Here is a 20,056-nt window from a genome sequence, read left to right as displayed (position 1 = left end):
TTCTGCGCTGACATGAAGCCAGATTCTCTGCTATGGCATGAAGAGACTGATTCTCTGCTGACATGAAGCCAGATTCTTTGCTATGGCATGAAGAGACTGATTCTCTGCTGACGTGAAGCCAGATTCTCTGCTATGGGACCTCTGTCCAATTGATATTGGTTCATTTTTATTTTTTTTATTTTTATTTTAATTCATTTCCCTATCCACATTTGTTTGCAGGGGATTTACCTACATGTTGCTGCCTTTTGCAGCCCTCTAGCTCTTTCCTGGGCTGTTTTACAGCCTTTTTAGTGCCCAAAAGTTCGGGTCCCCATTGACTACAATGGGGTTCGGGTTCGGGTTCGGGACGAAGTTCGGATCGGGTTCGGATCCCGAACCCAAACATTTCCGGGAAGTTCGGCCGAACTTCTCGAACCCGAACATCCAGGTGTTCGCTCAACTCTATTAGGGACCACTCCATAGAGGCGACCTTGACGTGGTGAGTGGCTTATTACGCTTTGGCCAAAATGTACACCAATGCCTCATCCAGCATAGAGGCAGGGCAGAGTGCTGGTTGCAGAGTGCTATTGCATTTGTATTTTGTGTTTGTATATGTATTTCGCCATAGCGATGTGCACCTACATACAGGGTTGTGCTGACTCAATCACCCACATTTTTTCTTTGAAGTATATATTGGAGGCGTGGCGATCTCCAAGCAGCCATGCACACCTGACCAGTCAATCTGTCCTGGAGGCTGGTTTTAAAGTCAGTATAAAACTGAGTCTGCTTATATAGCACCTACCAGTAGCCATTTGGCTCCAGGAGAAGTATATAGTGGGCTCAGCATGCATTTTGGTTCTTGCATCCCTGGATCCGATGAAAGCTGTAATTGCACCGGACGGGGTTAAAAGCAGAGTGTGCTTGGCGTGCATGCTGCACCTGCATTCCCTGGACTTTGCGTGGCTGTCATGGCCCATTAACAGGTAGGAACTAGTGTTAGGGACCACTCATAGAGGCGACCTTGACGTGGTGAGTGGCTTATTACGCTTTGGCCAAAATGTACACCAATGCCTCATCCAGCATAGAGGCAGGGCAGAGTGCTGGTTGCAGAGTGCTATTGCATTTGTATTTTGCGTTTGTATATGTATTTCGCCATAGCGATGTGCACCTGCATATAGGGTTGTGCTGACTCAATCACCTACATTATTTTTTATGGGTCTGTGTACATGAGCATTTATTTTTCACGCATCAGTTGTGCGTTGCTTCAAAAATGCAGCTTGTTTTATATCCTGCATTTTTAAAGCAACACAGGCCCCATAGAAGTTAATGGGGCTGCGTGAAATAAGCATCGCATCCTCAAGCAGGTGGGGGCACGTTGCGTTTTTCAATGATGGTTGGTAGGATATGTTGTAAGTAAATCTTAATTTTTTTATCTGAGGTGTGAAAAGCGCATCAAAACGCATTGAACCACCGTTAAAAAAAATTAAGAACTTAACACAATCGCAGATAAAAGTCATTGACTTTGCTTGCAAAATCACTGGATTTTACATGAAAGCACACGCGATGCATTCGGACCTTATCTGCGACACCCGTGTGAAAGGAGCCAAACTGCTAATAGTTATGCCCAAACAGTTTACTGTCAGTTCTATGTAACTGAAGAACACTTGTTCCCCTCTTAACAGACTCAAAAATGCACTGTGCTGAGGTGTGAGTAAGAAGTTTGAGTCTATATGGGGACCGCGGTTGAGAACGCCAGGACTACCCACTGGACGTCTTCTGTCCTTGCAACTGGGGTGGATCCCTTGATTATGGTGAAGTGTAACATGATAATGGGATGTTACTGATGAATGGGTTATGGTGGAAACAGAGGTAGATGTTTCTCAAGATGTGTGGAGGAGGAAAATGAGCTGACATTGTGGCGCGGTGCAGGTTAGGGAGGGGGGGTTACACTCTTTTAAGTTTGTACTTTGTGTATTATGTCAATATATATTTGATGTATGTCTATCCGTACTAATTGAATATTTTTAATAAAAATTACTGTGCTGGGTGACAGTGTTGGCGATCCGCTTTGCCTGTCAGCCCCGCCATGCTGAAGTATGCACCCTTTGCGCATGACACTAATACCCCGGTTGTTCAAAATAGGCCCTTATAATGGATCATTATGCCCTATGACCGGCAAGAGATCATGCAGGTTGCTCACTGGTGGAAGCCCCAATGTGTACCCTTCCATCAGCCTTGGAACAAAGCTGCTTCATCGCCAAAGGGAGTTTACGTTTCCCCCCTCGGATCATGACGGAACACTTCCAGACTCCGACCGATGAAACTTGGCTCATCACTGCCTTCAGTGCTCACACAGGCACATGAGGGATGGGTGTAGCAGTTGGATGTAGACGAGCGTGTGTGCGATACTGATCGTGTATGGGTGGGTGGAGCGTCGGGACACATTCCTCCTCACAGACACGAGGAGGAACGAAAGAGCCGCTGCTAAACACTGACACTTCCACAGCCTTCTGGCTTCGAGAAAACACATGATGTCGTTGTAAGCGAAAACGCAGTGTTCTGCTGCATCTTCCATTTGCCTGATCGGGAAACCTGGAGCAGACTAGTGAGGTCAGATTGTGTGCTCTGTGGCCATGCACACTAATTACTTTAAAAAATCAATTAAGAATATAAATAATGTCTATTTAAAAATGAATCAATACTGACATTTATCAATACATAAATATAATATAAGGTATATATAATATATATATATATAATATAATAAACAACTGTACATTTCATATTTTGAATAATCTACATACAGCCCTGATCAAAAGTTTAAGACCACTTGAAAAATCATATTTTACATTGTTGGATCTTAACCACCTCAGCTCCCCTAGCTTAAACCCCCTTAATGACCAGACCACTTTTTACAATTCTGCACTACACTACTTTCACGGTTTATTGCTCGGTCATACAACTTACCACCCAAATTATTTTACCTCCTTTTCATCTCACTAATAGAGCTTTCATTTGGTGGTATTTCATTGCTGCTGACATTTTTACTTTTTTTGTTATTAATCGAAATTGACCGAAATTTTTGCAAAAAAATGTCATTTTTCACTTTCTGTTGTAAAATTTTTCAAACAAAACTACATTTCTATATAAAATTTTCTCTAAATTTATTGTTCTACATGTCTTTAATAAAAAAAATGCAATAAGTGTATATTTATTGGTTTGCGCAAAAGTTATAGCGTTTACAAACTATGGTACAAAAATTTGAATTTCCGCATTTTGAAGCAGCTCTGACTTTCAAAGCACCTGTCATGTTTCCTGAGGTTCTACAATGCCCAGACAGTAGAAACACCCAACAAATGACCCCATTTCAGAAAGTAGACACCCTAAGGTATTCGCTGATGGGCATAGTGAGTTCATGGAAGTTTTTATTTTTTGTCACAAGTTAGCGGAAAATGATTTATTTATTTATTTATTTTTTTCTTACAAAGTCTCATATTCCACTAACTTGTGACAAAAAATAAAATTTTACATGAACTCGCCATGCCCCTCATGAAATACCTTGGGGTGTCTTATTTCCAAAATGGGGTCACTTGTGGGGTATTTATACTGCCCTGGCATTTTAGGGGACCTAAAGCGTGAGAAGTAGTTTGGAATCCAAATGCATAAAAAATGCCCTGCGAAATTGTAAAGATACTCATTGGAATTTGGGCCCCTTTGCGCACCTAGGCTGCAAAAAAGTGTCACACATGTGGTATCGCCGTACTCAGGAGAAGTAGGGCAATGTGTTTTGGGGTGTCTTTTTACATATACCCATGCTGGGTAAGATAAATATCTCTGTAAAATGACAACTTTTCCCATTTTTTTATACAAAGTTGTCATTTTACAGAGATATTTATCTCACCCAGCATGGGTATATGTAAAAAGACACCCCAAAACACATTGCCCTACTTCTCCTGAGTACGGAGATACCAAATGTGTGACACTTTTTTGCAGCCTAGGTGCGCAAAGGGGCCCAAATTCCAATGAGTACCTTTAATATTTCACAGGACATTTTCTACGCATTTGGATTCCAAACTACTTCTCACGCTTTAGGGCCCCTAAAATGCCAGGGCAGTATAACTACCAAACAAGCGACCCCATTTTGGAAAGAAGACACCCCAAGGTATTCCGTGAGGGGCATGGAGAGTTCCTAGAATATTTTTTTTTTGGCACTAGTTAGTGGAAAATGATTTATTTTTTATTTTTTCTTACAAAGTCTCATATTCCACTAACTTGTGACAAAAAATATAATTTTACATGAACTCACCATACCCCTCACGGAATACCTTGGGGTGTCTTCTTTCCAAAATAGGGTCACTTGTGGGGTATTTATACTGCCCTGGCATTTTAGGGGCCCTAAAGCGTAAGAAGAAGTCTGGAATCCAAATGCGTAAAAAATGCCCTGTGAAATCGTAAAGATACTCTTTGGAATGTGGGCCCCTTTGCGCACCTAGGCTGCAAAAAAGTGTCACACATGTGGTATCGCCGTACTCAGGAGAAGTAGGGCAATGTGTTTTGGGGTGTATTTTTACATATACCCATGCTGGGTGAGAGAAATATCTCTGTAAATTGACAACTTTGTATAAAAATTTTTTAAAAAGTTGTCATTTACGAAGATATTTCTCACACACAGTATGGGTATATGTAAAAATACACCCCAAAACACATCTCCCTACTTCTTCTGAGTACGGCGATACCACATGTGTGACACTTTTTTGCAGCCTAGGTGCGCAAAGGGGCCCAAATTCCAATGAGAATCTTTACGATTTCACAGGGCATTTTTTATGCATTTGGATTCCAAACTACTTCTCACACTTTAGGTCCTCTAAAATGCCAGGGCAGTATAAATACCCCACAAGTGACCCCATTTTAGAAATAAGACACCCCAAGGTATTTCGTGAGGGGCATGGCGAGTTCCTAGAATATTTTTTTTTTTTGGCACAAGATAGCGGAAAAAGATATATATATTTTATTTTTACAAAGTCTCAAATTCCACTAACTTGTGACAAAAAATATAATTTTACATGAACTCGCCATGCCCCTCACGAAATACCTTGGGGTGTCTTCTTTCCAAAATGGGGTCACATCTGGGGTATTTATACTGCCTTGGCATTTTAGGGGCCCTAAAGCGTGAGAAGAAGTCTGGAATATAAATGTCTAAAAAATTTTACGCATTTGGATTCCGTGAGTGGTATGGTGAGTTCATGTGAGATTTTATTTTTTGTCACAAGTTAGTGGAATATGAGACTTTGTAAGAAAAAACAAAAAAACAAAAAAAAATCTATTTCCACTAACTTGTGCCAAAAAAAAAAAAATCTTCTATGAACTCGCCATGCCCCTCAAAAGTGATCTTTATAGCGCCGCAGCGATTTTATGGTGCTTTTGCAGTGATCAGAAAAAAATAAATATTCTGTCACTGCGGTGGGGCGTACTGAACGCAAGTGTGCGCACAAGATCAGGCCTGATCGGGCGAACACTGCGTTTTTTGTAGAGCCTATAGAACATGTCCTATTCTTGTCCGCAATTGCGGACAAGAAAAGGCATTTTCTATATAGTTCTGGCAATGTGCGGATCCGCAAAATGAGGAAAGCACATTGCAAGTGTCAGTGTTTTGCGGATCCGCGGTGTCCGTGTTTTGCGGATCCGTGGATCCGCGGATCCGCAAAACAAATACGGACGTCTGAATGGAGCCTTACAGGGGGGTGATCAATGACAGGGGGGTGATCAGGGAGTCCATATGGGGTGATCACCCCCCTGTAAGGCTCCATTCAGACGTCTGTATGTGTTTTGCGGATCCGCGGATATACGGATCCGCGGATCCGCAAAACACATACGGACGTCTGAATGGAGCCTTACAGGTGGGTGATCAATGACAGGGGGGTGATCAGGAAGTCTATATGGGGTGATCACCCCCCTGTCATTGATCACCCCTGTAAGGCTCCATTCAGACGTCCGTATGTATTTTGCGGATCCGTGGATCCACGGATCCTCAAAACACATACAGACATCTGAATGGAGCCTTACAGGGGGAGTGATCAATGACAGGGGGGTGATCAGGGAGTCTAATATGGGGTGATCAGGGGTTAATAAGGGGTTAATAAGTGACGGGGGGTGTAGTGTAGTGGTGTTTGGTGCTACTTACAGAGCTGCCTGTGTCCTCTGGTGGTCGATCGAAGCAAAAGGGACCACCAGAGGACCAGTTAGCAGGTATATTAGACGCTGTTAACAAAACAGCGTCTAATATACCTTTTTGGGGTTAAAAAAAATCGCATCTACAGCCTGCCGGCGAATGATCGCCGCTGGCAGGCTGTAGATCCACTCATTTACCTCCCGATTCTGTGAACGAGCGCTCCTGTGTGCGCGAGTTCACAGGAAATCTCGCGTCTCGCGAGAGGACGCGCAGATACGTCCAGGAGGAATAACCCGGCCGCCCGCAGGACGCAATCCTGCGTTAGGCGGTCGGGAGGTGGTTAACAAGGTTCCAAGTAGAGCTTCAACATGCAACAAGAAGAAATGAGAGTGAGACAAAACATTTTTTGAGCATTCAATTAATTGAAAATAACGATTAAACTGAAACAGGCTGTTTTTCAGCTGATCAAAATTTTAGGACCACATGCCTTTAAAAGGCCAAATCTGTGCAAAAATGTGGATTCATTGTCATTTTCTGTCAGGTAGTCACACGTTGTGATGGAAAAGGCAAAAAAACTCTCCCTTTTTGAACGTGGTCGGGTTGTTGAATTGCATAAGCATGGTCTCTCACAGCGCGCCATCGCTGCTGAGGTGGGACGCAGTAAGACAGTCATTTGGAATTTCTTAAATGATCCTGAGGGTTATGGAACAAAAAAGTCAAGTGGAAGACCCCAAAAAATTTCATCAGCACTGAGCCGGAGGATCCAATTGGCTGTCCGTCAAGACACTGGACGATCCTCGACCCAAATTAAGGCCCTTACTGGTGCTGACTGCAGCCCCATAACCATCAGACGGCATCTGAGACTGAAGGGCTTCCAAAACAAAAAACGTCTTCAAAGACCTCGTCTCCTTGAACGCCACAGAACTGCTCGTTTGGACTTTGCAAGAGAGAACCAAACATGGGACATTCAAAGGTGGAAGAAAGTTTTATTCCCTGATGAGAAAAAATGTAACCTTGACGGTCCTGATGGTTTCCAACGTTACTGGCATGACAAGCAGATCCCACCTGAGATGTTTTCTACGAGCCACAGTGCTTTTTCCTTAAGTGGAACAATGGGGCTTCAGGAAGTGCAGGGGCGTCAAACGGCCGCTGGCTATGTCCAGATGTTGCAGAGTGCATTCCTCATGACTGAGGGCCCTCGCCTGTGTGGTAACGACTGGGTTTTTCAACAGGACAATGCTACAGTACACAATGCCCGCAGGACAAGGGACTTCTTCCAGGAGAATAACATCACTCTTTTGGCCCATCCTGCGTGTTCCCCTGATCTAAATCCAATTGAGAACCTTTGGGAATGGATGGCAAGGGAAGTTTACAAAAATGGATAACAGTTCCAGACAGTAGATGGCCTTCGTGCGGCCGTCTTCACCACTTGGAGAAATGTTCCCACTCACCTCATGGAAACGCTTGCATCAAGCATGCCGAAACGAATTTTGGAAGTGATAAGCAATAACAGCGGAGCTACTCATTACTGAGTTCATGTTTGGAAGTTGGATTTCTGTTTTGGAGCGGTTTCGTTTTTTTTTGGAGGTGTGGTCCTAAACTTTTGATCAGCTGAAAAACAGCCTGTTTCAGTTTATTCGTTGTTTTCATTAAATTGAATGCTCAAAAAATGTTTTGTATCACTCCCATTTCTTCTTGTTGCATGTTGAAGCTCTACTTGGAAGCTTGTTAAGATCCAGCCATGCTAAATAGGATTTTCTGCCATTTTTCAAGTGGTCTTAAACTTTTGATCAGGACTGTATTATACAGTAAATACATTTAGAAATACAATATATATGTGAATATAACTACAAATATATTAAAAATTATCACAATAAATGCTATTATTTATAGAAACATGATCAATACATTACAATAAATAAAATTGTTAATCAATATGTAAATAATTAAAATAATATGTCATACACCCTATTACTGAATTAAAACAGACATGATTGTATTAAATTTAAAAATCAAAAAACACATAAAACAAACAATACATATATATATATATATATATATATATATATAAAGAACGAATGATGAGGTAGCTTGAGAAAGGCCTCATTGAGCAGGCCGAAACGTCGCTTGAATAAAGTTGGGGTTCCTCACCCGTTCACCTCATACTGGAAGTGCTGCCTCATCATTCGTTCTTTATATATTTCGTGGAGGAAGAGCCGACCTCTGTGGGGAGTTTGCACCCGGTACACCTCATCCGACTGTGCTGCTGCACTATTTGTATTTTTATATATATATATATATATATATATATATGAATTTTACATTTCATGATTAATAAATGAATAAATAGATACAATATAATGCTAATTCATATAAATATATATATATATATATATATATATATATATAAAATAAATAGAGAAATAAATAATTCATCAATAAATTCATAACTAAATTTATCAATAATAAATTCATTGTAATTAATTAATAAATCAATTCATATATAAATATAAATAAATAATTTAATAAATAATTTAAAATATCAATAAATAAGTTAAAAATATAAAAAAACAACGGATTTTTGGAGGGCGAGAAAAGGAGAGTGATGGACAAGGGACCTCTCAACGGCCTGAACCGACAGCGGGGGCAAAGAAGTCACTGCCGATCCAGGACTCGTTCATCTTGATAAATGTGAGTCTGTCCACGGAGTCAGTGGACAGACGGGTCCTCTTGTCAGTGACCACCCCACCTGCCGCGCTGAAAGTCCGCTCAGACAGTACGCTGGAGGGGGGGGGCAAGACAGTAGCTCCAGCACATATTGAGCGAGCTCACGGCAGGTGTCCAGCCTGGCGACCCAGTACTCCATGGGGTCATCGGTGCTCATGCTATCGGAAGCACCGACTGACCCCATGTAGTCAGCCACCATGCGGGTCAGCCGCTGGCGGTGACTACTACTGCTGCTGCTGCTACTGGGTCGCGCAGACTGGTAGAACAGCCTCATCTCACCCATAAGGTTACCAACTCGGCTGGTGCTGCTGGGACCAGCCGTCGGCTGGGTGAGATGGGCGGGGATAACTGGAGCATGAGGCCGCGGGTTAGCTTCCTCCAGCCGTTTGATGAGACAGGCCCGCAATTTTTCCATCCGGGCCTGTCTCCGGCTGGCTGGGATGAACTGCTCCAGCTTCCCCTTGCATCTAGGGTCTAAAAGGGTGGCCAACCAGAAATCGTCACTCTCCTTCATCTTCCTGATCCGGGGGTCCCTCCTGAGGCAGCGCAGCATGTGGGCAGCCATAGGGAAGAGGACAGCCCGCTGTGCCTCCTCATGGCTGCCAGGGACCATGACATCCTGGTCCTCAAGCTGCAGTTCATGATGATCCCTGTTGCTGCTGCCCCACCCTCGGACTAATGGTGCCCCCAACACCGTCTCTCCCTCCTGACCAGGCACAGACTCCTGGACGTTGTGAATGTCTTCCTCCTCCTCCAGGTCGTCCTAGGCCTGGTCCTGGTGGAGCAAGGCCGCCTCATCTTGCTCCACCAAGGCACAACCTCTCCAACATGTGGAGGGTGAAGTTCCACCGCATCACGCTGTCGACAAGCAGCCTGTGAGGGGGCAGGCTGTTGTCCTGCTGCAGTCTGGACAGGGACGCGGAGGCAGTTGGGGAGCATCGGAAGTGGCTGGCAATCCGACGGACACGTTGCACAATGTCACTCAACCCTGGAAATGTGTGAAGGTATTTCTGTACAACCAGGTTGAGGACATGTGCCATGCAAGGGGATGTGTGTCAGACTGCCAGCATGGAGGGCGGCGAGGAGGTTGCTGCCGTTGTCATAGACAACCATACCTGCCTGGAGCCTTCGGGGTGTCAGCCACTTCTGGACCTGATCCTCTAGTGCTGCTAGAACATCAGGTCCAGTGTGTCTCCATTTCCCTAAGCTAACAAGCTGGAGTACGGCCTGGCAGCGGAAGTGCCCCACACATGAGTAGCTACGGGGATGCTTGCTGGGGGGCTTAGCAGCTGTGGAGACAGTGGCTTGAGGAAGACTAGTGTTTCTACCCTGGACACCCCGTGGCGGCACCACAAAGTCTGATGCCGCTGTTCCCTCTCCGGCGCCTCAGAGGGACACCTAATGGGCGGTAAAACTAATGTAGCGCCCCTGCCCATGCCTGCTGGTCCAGGCATCCATGGTCAGATGCACCCTGTCTCTGACAGCGTGATCCAGCGACAGGGATACATTCTGCACCACATGCTGGTGGAGGGCAGGGACGCCCGTCCTGGCGAAGAAATGGCGGCTGGGGACACGCCATCTAGGTTGGGCCTGCTCCAACATCTGCCTAATGGATTGCTATCCACAAGGTTGAAGGGCAGCAGATGTTGGGCAATAGCCAGGAGCCCATTGAGAGAACGCACGCATCTGTTTCCGGGGGCGTATGGCGCGGTATGTTTGAAAGCCTCAGCAATTGAGGGCTGGTGCCAGATGGCAGAGGAGGAGGACATGGAGGAGGGTGCAGTGGAGGCAGAGGTATGGCTGCCAGTACCAGTACCTCTAGGAGAGGGAGCAGTGGAGTGGGACTGAATTTGAGTCTGCTGTTGCTGCTGAACAGTGACAGGAGGTGCTGTCCCCGGCACACTGGTGGTGGCGCTGCTGCTACGACCACCCCGCATCTCTTCCCACTCCCGCCAGTGATTGACTTTAAGGTGCTGGGTCAGGGCAGTGGTACCCAGCCGAGCCAAACACCTCCCTCTCCTCACCCTGGCATGGCATAGCTGACAGATGCCAATTGTGACATCATCTGCTGCCAGGGTGAAATAGGCCCAAACAGGCGACTTCCGCCCACACCTCTGGTCAGATGGGGCGGAGGATACCTGCGCCTGTTCAGGCTCGGTGCGCACAGTAGGAGACAGTGGCTTGAGGAAGACTAGTGTTTCTACCCTGGACACCCCGTGGCGGCACCACAAAGTCTGATGCCGCTGTTCCCTCTCCGGTGCCTCAGAGGGACACCTAATGGGCGGTAAAACGAATGTAGCGCCCCTGTCCATGCCTGCTGGTCTAGGCATCCATGGTCAGATGCACCCTGTAGCTGACAGTGTGATCCAGCGAAAGGGATACATTCTGCACCACATGCTGGTGGAGGGCAGGGACGCCCGTCCTGGCGAAGAAATGGCGGCTGGGGACACGCCATCTAGGTTGGGCCTGCTCCAACATCTGCCTGAATGGATTGCTATCCACAAGGTTGAAGGGCAGCAGATGTTGGGCAATAGCCAGGAGCCCATTGAGAGAACGCACGCGTCTGTTTCCGGTGGCGTATGGCGCGGTACGTTCGAAAGCCTCAGCAATTGAGGGCTGGTGCCAGACGGCAGAGGAGGAGGACATGGAGGAGGGTGCAGTGGAGGCAGAGGTATGGCTGCCAGTACCAGTACCTCTAGGAGAGGGAGCGGTGGAGTGGGACTGAATTTGAGTCTGCTGTTGCTGCTGAACAGTGACAGGAGGTGCTGTCCCCGGCACACTGGTGGTGGCGCTGCTGCTACGACCACCCCGCATCTCTTCCCACTCCCGCCAGTGATTGACTTTAAGGTGCTGGGTCAGGGCAGTGGTACCCAGCCGAGCCAAACACCTCCCTCTCCTCACCCTGGCATGGCATAGCTGACAGATGCCAATTGTGACATCATCTGCTGCCAGGGTGAAATAGGCCCAAACAGGCGACTTCCGCCCACACCTCTGGTCAGATGGGGCGGAGGATACCTGCGCCTGTTCAGGCTCGGTGCGCACAGTAGGAGACAGTGGCTTGAGGAAGACTAGTGTTTCTACCCTGGACACCCCATGGCGGCACCACAAAGTCTGATGCCGCTGTTCCCTCTCCGGTGCCTCAGAGGGACACCTAATGGGCGGTAAAACTAATGTAGCGCCCCTGCCCATGCCTGCTGGTCTAGGCATCCATGGTCAGATGCACCCTGTCGCTGACAGCGTGATCCAGCGACAGGGATACATTCTGCACCACATGCTGGTGGAGGGCAGGGACGCCCGTCCTAGCGAAGAAATGGCGGCTGGGGACACGCCATCTAGGTTGGGCCTGCTCCAACATCTGCCTGAATGGATTGCTATCCACAAGGTTGAAGGGCAGCAGATGTTGGGCAATTGCCAGGAGCCCATTGAGAGAACGCACGCGTCTGTTTCCGGTGGCGTATGGCGCGGTACGTTCGAAAGCCTCAGCAATTGAGGGCTGGTGCCAGACGGCAGAGGAGGAGGACATGAAGGAGGGTGCAGTGTAGGCAGAGGTATGGCTGCCGGTACCAGTACCTCTAGGAGAGGGAGCGGTGGAGTGGGACTGAATTTGAGTCTGCTGTTGCTGCTGAACAGTGACAGGAGGTGCTGTCCCCTGCACACTGGTGGTGGCGCTGCTGCTACGACCACCCCGCATCTCTTCCCACTCCCGCCAGTGATTGACTTTAAGGTGCTGGGTCAGGGCAGTGGTACCCAGCCGAGCCAAACACCTCCCTCTCCTCACCCTGGCATGGCATAGCTGACAGAGGCCAATTGTGACATCATCTGCTGCCAGGGTGAAATAGGCCCAAACAGGCGACTTCCGCCTACACCTCTGGTCAGATGGGGCGGAGGATACTTGCGCCTGTTCAGGCTCGGTGCGCACAGTAGGAGACAGTGGCTTGAGGAAGACTAGTGTTTCTACCCTGGACACCCCGTGGCGGCACCACAAAGTCTGATGCCGCTGTTCCCTCTCCGGCGCCTCAGAGGGACACCTAATGGGCGGTAAAACTAATGTAGCGCCCCTGCCCATGCCTGCTGGTCCAGGCATCCATGGTCAGAACTCTCAAAACGCTCAGAACTCCAGCTGTGTTTTTGGTGGCTACTCAGACACTGTGCTTCAAAACAGCAGAACTTCAGCTGTGTTTTTGGTGGCTACTCAGACACTGTGCTTCAAAACAGCAGAACTTCAGCTGTGTTTTTGGTGGCTTCTCAGACACTGCTTCAAAACAGCAGAACTTCAGCTGTGTTTTTGGTGGCTACTCAGACACTGTGCTTAAAAACAGGTAAGGAATTTGTTAGACGAGTTTTTGCTATTGTCTGATTGCAAATGATCATAGGGTGATTAAGGTGCTAAATTTGTTGTTGGGGGAGGAGCTTTTATGGGAGTGTGTGTATATATAGCAACATAGTATTAGCTTGCCTAATTATAGCTTGCAGCATTCTCAAAGTGCAGCATTACTAAGTGCATTTGAGATACTCAGGAGGTAATCTGGAGGTCGATACAATCTAAAAAAGTAAGATTTGTTTGTTTAAAATCTTTCCCCTCTTTAAAATGGCAGACCTGGTTCTGTGCAGGAATTGTTGTACTTTTATTTCAGGTTCCAATCTTCAGAGGTTTGGATGCTGTCTGATCTGTAGACAGCTCTCCATAATGCAGCAGGAAATAGCTTTTTTGAAATCTGAGATTTGTAAATTAACTGTTAAACAAACTCAGGCTGGGAATGTTGCAATTCCACTGCCACAGAAGCCCCCTAGAAATGAAAGATGGGTTACTGCAGGTTCTGGTAGACTTAGGCTACTTTCACACTAGCGGCAGGATGGATACGACAGGCTGTTCACCCTGTCCGACCCGTTCTGCCGCTATTTCGCCGTGTCACCTGATCGCCGCTTCATCCCCATTGACTATAATGGGGATGGGGCGGAGCTCCGGCGCAGCACGGCAGTGCACGGTGAAAGGCCGCTGGACTAAAAGTACTGCATGTCCAACTTTTTAGTCCGGCGGCCTCTCACCGCGAACTGCCGTGCTGTGCCTGATCTCCGCCCCCGTCCCCATTATAGTCAATGGGGACGGAGCGGCGGTCCGGCGGCACGGCAAAATAGCTGCAGGACGGGTCCGACAGGGTGAACAGCCTGTCGGATCCGTCCTGCCGCTAGTGTTAAAGTACCCTTAGAGTTGTGGATGGAAGACATGTCCCACAGTCTGTGGCTCTCCATAATTCATTTGCAGCACTTTCAAAGCGCAAGAGCAACATGGAGGATGGCTCAGGCACAGTGGGTGAGGAACAATCATCTCCTATGCCTAAAGTATGCAATACTGCAGCCAAAGACAAAAAGGAGAAGGTGAGGACTGATAGTAAGCAGCTGTTGGTGGGCGATTCTATCATAAGAGGTGTAAAGTTTGAGGAAAATTGTTTTGTGAGATGTCTCCCTGGTGCTACCGCTAGCAGGGACAGACGACATATCCTTAATATTGTTAGGCAAGCACAGCAGGAAAGCGAGGTGAATGTTATTGTCCATCTTGGGACAAATGATCTGGCTTGCAATGAGGTTTCAAAGGTGAAGGAAGCTTTTCACACACTTGGTAATGATAAACGGGAGGTTGCATCGACAGTTTCATTTTCTGCAGTTTTGCCTGTGGATAACCTTCAGCATGACAGGAAGATGTGCATTAAGGAATTCAATGTATGGCTTGGTGAATGGTGTCTGGACCAAGGGTTTGGCTTTGTGTCTCATGTTAGCTCTCGTTGGAATGGAACAGAACTGTACAAGAAAGATGGTTTGTATCTTTCTCTCAAGGGAACGAATGTCCTCAGTGAACAATTCAAAGTATTTGCTGAGGACCATTTAAACTTGGAAAGGGGGGCAAAAGAGTGATAATCCAGCAATCCGACTGCCCCCCGGATTAATGCCAGAAGATGCCCGTAGCACATAGGTCAAGAAATGACAAGCTCAGAGTCTTGTCTACAAATGCTCGCAGTTTATGGAATAATATCAATGTACTTGAGTCTATAATGGCATCTGAGAATATAGATGTAGTGGCTGTTACTGAGACATGGTTCAATGGGAGTAATGACTGGGATATTATAATACCAGGGTTCTCTCTGAATAGGAAAGACAGAGAAGGCAAGAAAGGGGAGGGGTGGCCCTGTATGTGAAAGATAGCATAAAATCGAATTTAATACAAGTTAGCGAGACCAATTTAGAGTCAGTTTGGGTTACGTTGCAGCTTGATAATCATAAGGTAATTAGATGATCTACTAGTTAAGGAAATAGCTAAAATGACATCGAAAGGAAAAGTTATCATTATGGGAGCCTTTAATCTTCCAGATGTAAACTGGAAAACCAAAAAAGCTAGTTCTGCCAGGAGTACAGATATTCTAAATTCCCTACTGGGATTATCTCTACAGCAAGTAGTGGAGGAGCCAACCCGGAAAGAGGCCATTTTAAATGTAGTATTCATAAATGGGAATTTGGTATCTGATATTACTGTAGGGGAAATCTTGGGATCTAGTGATCACCAGTCAGTGTGGTTTACTATAAGTACAGTGACTGAGTCACACCACACAAAAACAAAAGTTTAAGATTTTAGAAAAACTGACTTTTCTAAAATTAGATTAGTGGTATACGAGTCCCTATCAGATTGGAACAGTTTCAATGAAGTCCAGGAGAAATGGGACTACTTAAAAGTGCAACAGATAATTGCATTAGGCTTGTAAGTAAAAGCAAAAAAAGGAAGAGACCATTGTGGTACTCAGCAGAAGTAGCCAAAATCATTAAAAACAAAAAGATAGCATTTAGCAATTATAAAAGAAATAAACGAGGATGACAGGCAAATTTATAAGATTAGGCAGACAGAGGCCAAACAAGTTATAAGAGCTTCTAAAGCGCAGACAGAAGAGAAATTAGCTCAGTCAGTGAAAAAAGGCGATGAGACATTCTTCAGATACATAAATGAAAAAAGGAAACTAAAACAAGGAATTACCAAATTAAAAACAAAAGAAGGAAGGTATATGGAAGAATATAAAGAACTAGCTGACTGCCTCAATGAATACTTATGTTCAGTTTTTACAAAGGAAAATGAAGACCTCAGTTAGGAAGGAAGAATAATGAATCTTTTGATGCATGTGTCTTTACATTGGAAGAGGTTCTAAGTCAGCTGTCTAAAATTAATACAAATAAGTCACAGGGGCCTGACACACCCAAAGCTATTTAAAGAGCTTAGCGGTGAACTAGCAAAATCATTAACAGATTTATTTAACCAATCACTGGTAACAGAAGTCATCCCAAAAGATTGGAAATTAGCAAATGTTGTGCCCTCCTACTCTGCTTGCTCATCCCCTAATGCCTCCTCATCCGGTCAGCGTAACATCTTCACTACCAACTTCAGCACAGCCAGGGGTAAACGTATGTGTTTTGGGGACAAACCCCACACCACGCAGGAGCTGTGGACAGGCATGGAATAACAGACCAACGAGTGGTTGGTGCCAGTGAGCCTCATACCCGGCCTGGTGGTGTGCGATAATGGGCAAAATCTCGTAGCAGCTCTGGGCCTAACCGTTTTGACGCACATCCCTTGCCTGGTGCATGTGCTGAATTTGGCGGTGCAGAAATTCCTGAAAAATTGCCCCAATATGTCAGAGCTGCTGCAGAAAGTGCGGGCCGTCTGTGCACGCTTTCGGCGTTCTCACCCTGCTGTAGCTCGCCTGTCAGCGCTGCAGCGTAAATTCGGCCTTCCCACTCACCGCCTCATATGCGACGTTCCCACAAGGTGGAACTCCACCTTGCACATGCTGGCCAGACTGTGCGAGCAGCAGCAGACGATAGTGGAGTTTCAGCTGCAGCACACACGGGTGAGTCGCTCTGCGTAACAGCACCACTTCACCACCAATGAGACCTGTGTGCCTTGTTGCGCTGTTTCGAGTACTCCACCAACATGGCCAGTGCCGATGACGCCGTTCTCAGCGTTACTATCCCACTTCTATGCCTCCTTAAAAAAACACTTTGGGCGATGATGGAAAAGGATGTGACACAGGAGGAGGAGGAAGAGGGATCATTTACAAGGTTTTCAGGCCAGTCATTCACAAGTAGCTCCGAGGGTGGGTTCTTGCACCAACAAATGCAAGGTACACAATTGTCCAGCCAGGGCACAGTTCTGGAGGATGACAAGGTGGAGGATGAGGAGGAGGATATGGAGGAGGAGGAACTGTGTTCACAGCAGGGTGGCACCCAAACCAGCTCATGGCCATCACTGGTGCATGGCTGGGGGGATACAGAGGACACAGACGATACACCTCCCACAGAGGACAGCTTGTCATTGCCTCTGGGCAGCCTGGCACACATGAGCGATTACATGCTGCAGTGTCTCCGCAATGAACGCTGAGTTGGCCACATTCTAAGTTGTGCTGATTAGTGGGTGACCACGCTGCTGGATCAAGGACAACGTACCGTCCTTAATTCCGTCACTGGAGCATGATCGTAAGATGCGGGAGTACGAGCGCACGGTGGTAGATGTGCTGCTGATGGCATTCCCGCCTGACTGCGGGGGCACAGTGGAAGCACAAGGCGAAGGGAGAGGAGGAGGAAGAGGTCGCCAATGCAGCTGCGGCACCGCCAGCACCTCAGATGGCAGGGTTCGCATGGCCGAAAAGTTTTGTCAGCATGCCACAACAACCAGAACCACCAGCTGATATGGAATGTCTTTGCAGGAGGCAGCATTTCACCAACATGGTGGAGCAGTATGTGTGCGCACGCCTACACATACTAAATGATGGGTCTGCCCCCTTCAACTTCTGGGTTTCCAAATTGGGCACATGGCCTGATCTTGCCCTTAATGCCTTGGAGGTGCTGGCCTTCCCTGCAGCCAGTGTATTATCTGAACGTGTGTTTAGCACGGCAGAGAGCGTTGTCACAGACAAGTGCAGCCAATGTGGACAAGCTCACTTTCATTAAAATGAACCAGGCATGGATACCACAGGACTTGTCCGTATCTTGTGCAGAATAGACATGTATACCGGCCTTAACCAGTTATTGTTATACTACAGTGCAATTGCTCATTCTTGTATTTTGGATATATTTTAGACTCTGTTGGAGTGTAGCCTAATAAAAAAAATTAAAAACAAAAACCAGTGTTGGCTACCTCGTCCTCCTCCAACGCTGTTTCCACCTACACCGCTACGTCCACCGCCTCCTCAAACTCCTACTCCATATGGACCTCCACCTCATAAATCAAGTTTTATTTTTTTTATTTGTACGTATTTTATTTTATTTTATGTCATTTCACTAATTTGTCTGTTACATTTCCGGGTGAAATTCACCAATTTTTCGGTGTTATTTACCACTGCTATAACTAGAAGACAGGTTAAAAAATTTCACTAATTTGTCTGTTACATTTTTGGGTGAAATTCACCAATTTGTGGGTGTGATATACCACTGCTCTACCTAGTAGACAGGTAAAAAAAATTCACTAATTTGTCTGTTACATTTTAGGGTGAAGTTCACCCATTTTTGGGTGTGATATACCACTGTTATACCTAGCAGACAGGTAAAAAAAAATCACTAATTTTTCTGTTACATTTTCGGGTGAAATTCACAAATTGTTGGGTGTGATATACCACTGCTATACCTAGTAGACATGCAAAAAAAAATCACTAATTTGTCTTTTACATTTTCAAATGAAATTTACCAATTTTTGGGTGTGATATACCACTGCTATATCTATTAGACAGGTAAAAAAAAATCACTAATTTGTCTGTTACATTTTCGGGTGAAGTTCACCCATTTTTGGGTGTGATATACCACTGCTATACCTAGTAGACAGGTAAAAAAAAAAAACACTAATTATTCTGTTACATTTTCGGGGGAAATTCTCAAATTTTTGGGTGTGAAATACCACTGCTCTACCTATTAGACAGGTAAAAAAAAATCACTAATTTGTCTGTTACATTTTCGGGTGAAGTTCACCCATTTTTGGGTGTGATATACCACTGTTATACCTAGTAGACAGGTAAAAAAAAAATCACTAATTATTCTGTTACATTTTCGGGTGAAAATTACAAATTTTTGGGTGTGATATACCACTGCTCTACCTATTAGACAGGTAAAAAAAATCATTAATTTGTCTGTTACATTTTCGGGTGAAATTCACCAATTTTTGGGTGTGATATACCACTCCTATACCTAGGTAGTAGACAGGTAAAAAAATTTCACTAATATTTCTGTTACATTTCTGGGTGAAATTCACAAATTGTTGGGTGTGATATACCACTGCTATACCTAGGAGACATGCAAAAAAAATATCACTAATTTGTCTTTTACATTTTCTGGTGAAATTTACCAATTTTTGGGTGTGATATACCACTGCTCTACCTAATAGACAGGTAAAAAAAAATCACTAATTTGTCTGTTACATTTTCGGGTGAAGTTCACCCATTTTTGGGTGTGATATACCACTGCTATACCTAGTAGACAGGTAAAAAAATTGCCGCGCGCCCCCTCCATTTACTTGGAAGCTTATGCTTCAATACTTTGTCCCACATTTTCGCTTGATTACATTTAATTTTATCTATTGACCTCCCTTGGATGTGGTATCCCCTTCTCAGGCTCCCTCTCCGGCCTGGAACCCTGATTTCCCGCCACACGTGATCACCATGGTAGCCGCATAAAAGAACATCGAAAGTTGATAGAGAAGATATCCAATTGTATCTTGGACATCACGTGGACTTGAGACATGATGGAGCAGTATGTGTGCACACGCCTACACGTACTGAATGATGGGTCTGCCCCCTTCAACTTCTGGGTCTCCAAATTGGGCACATGGCCTGAGCTTGCTTTTTACGCCTTGGAGGTGCTGGCCTGCCCTGCAGCCAGTGTATTGTCTGAACGTGTGTTTAGCACGGCTGGAGGGGGTTATCACAGGTTATATTTCCCAATGTTTTGGGGTGTACCCTAATTTAAAAAAATTAAAATTATTTTAAAACCAAAAAGTAGTGTAGGCTACTGCTTCCACCTACACTGCCACATCCACCGCCTCCTCAACCTCCTACTCCATATGGACCTTGTCCTCCTAAATCAAGATTTTTTTTTTTTTTTTTTTACGTATTTTATGTTATTTGAAGTCATTTCCCTATCCACATTTGTTTGCAGAGC

The sequence above is a fragment of the Bufo bufo genome, chromosome 2 (genome assembly GCF_905171765.1).
Source record: "Bufo bufo chromosome 2, aBufBuf1.1, whole genome shotgun sequence".
NCBI classification, from domain to species: Eukaryota; Metazoa; Chordata; class Amphibia; order Anura; family Bufonidae; genus Bufo; species Bufo bufo.
Note: the sequence above shows the minus strand (reverse complement) of the source record.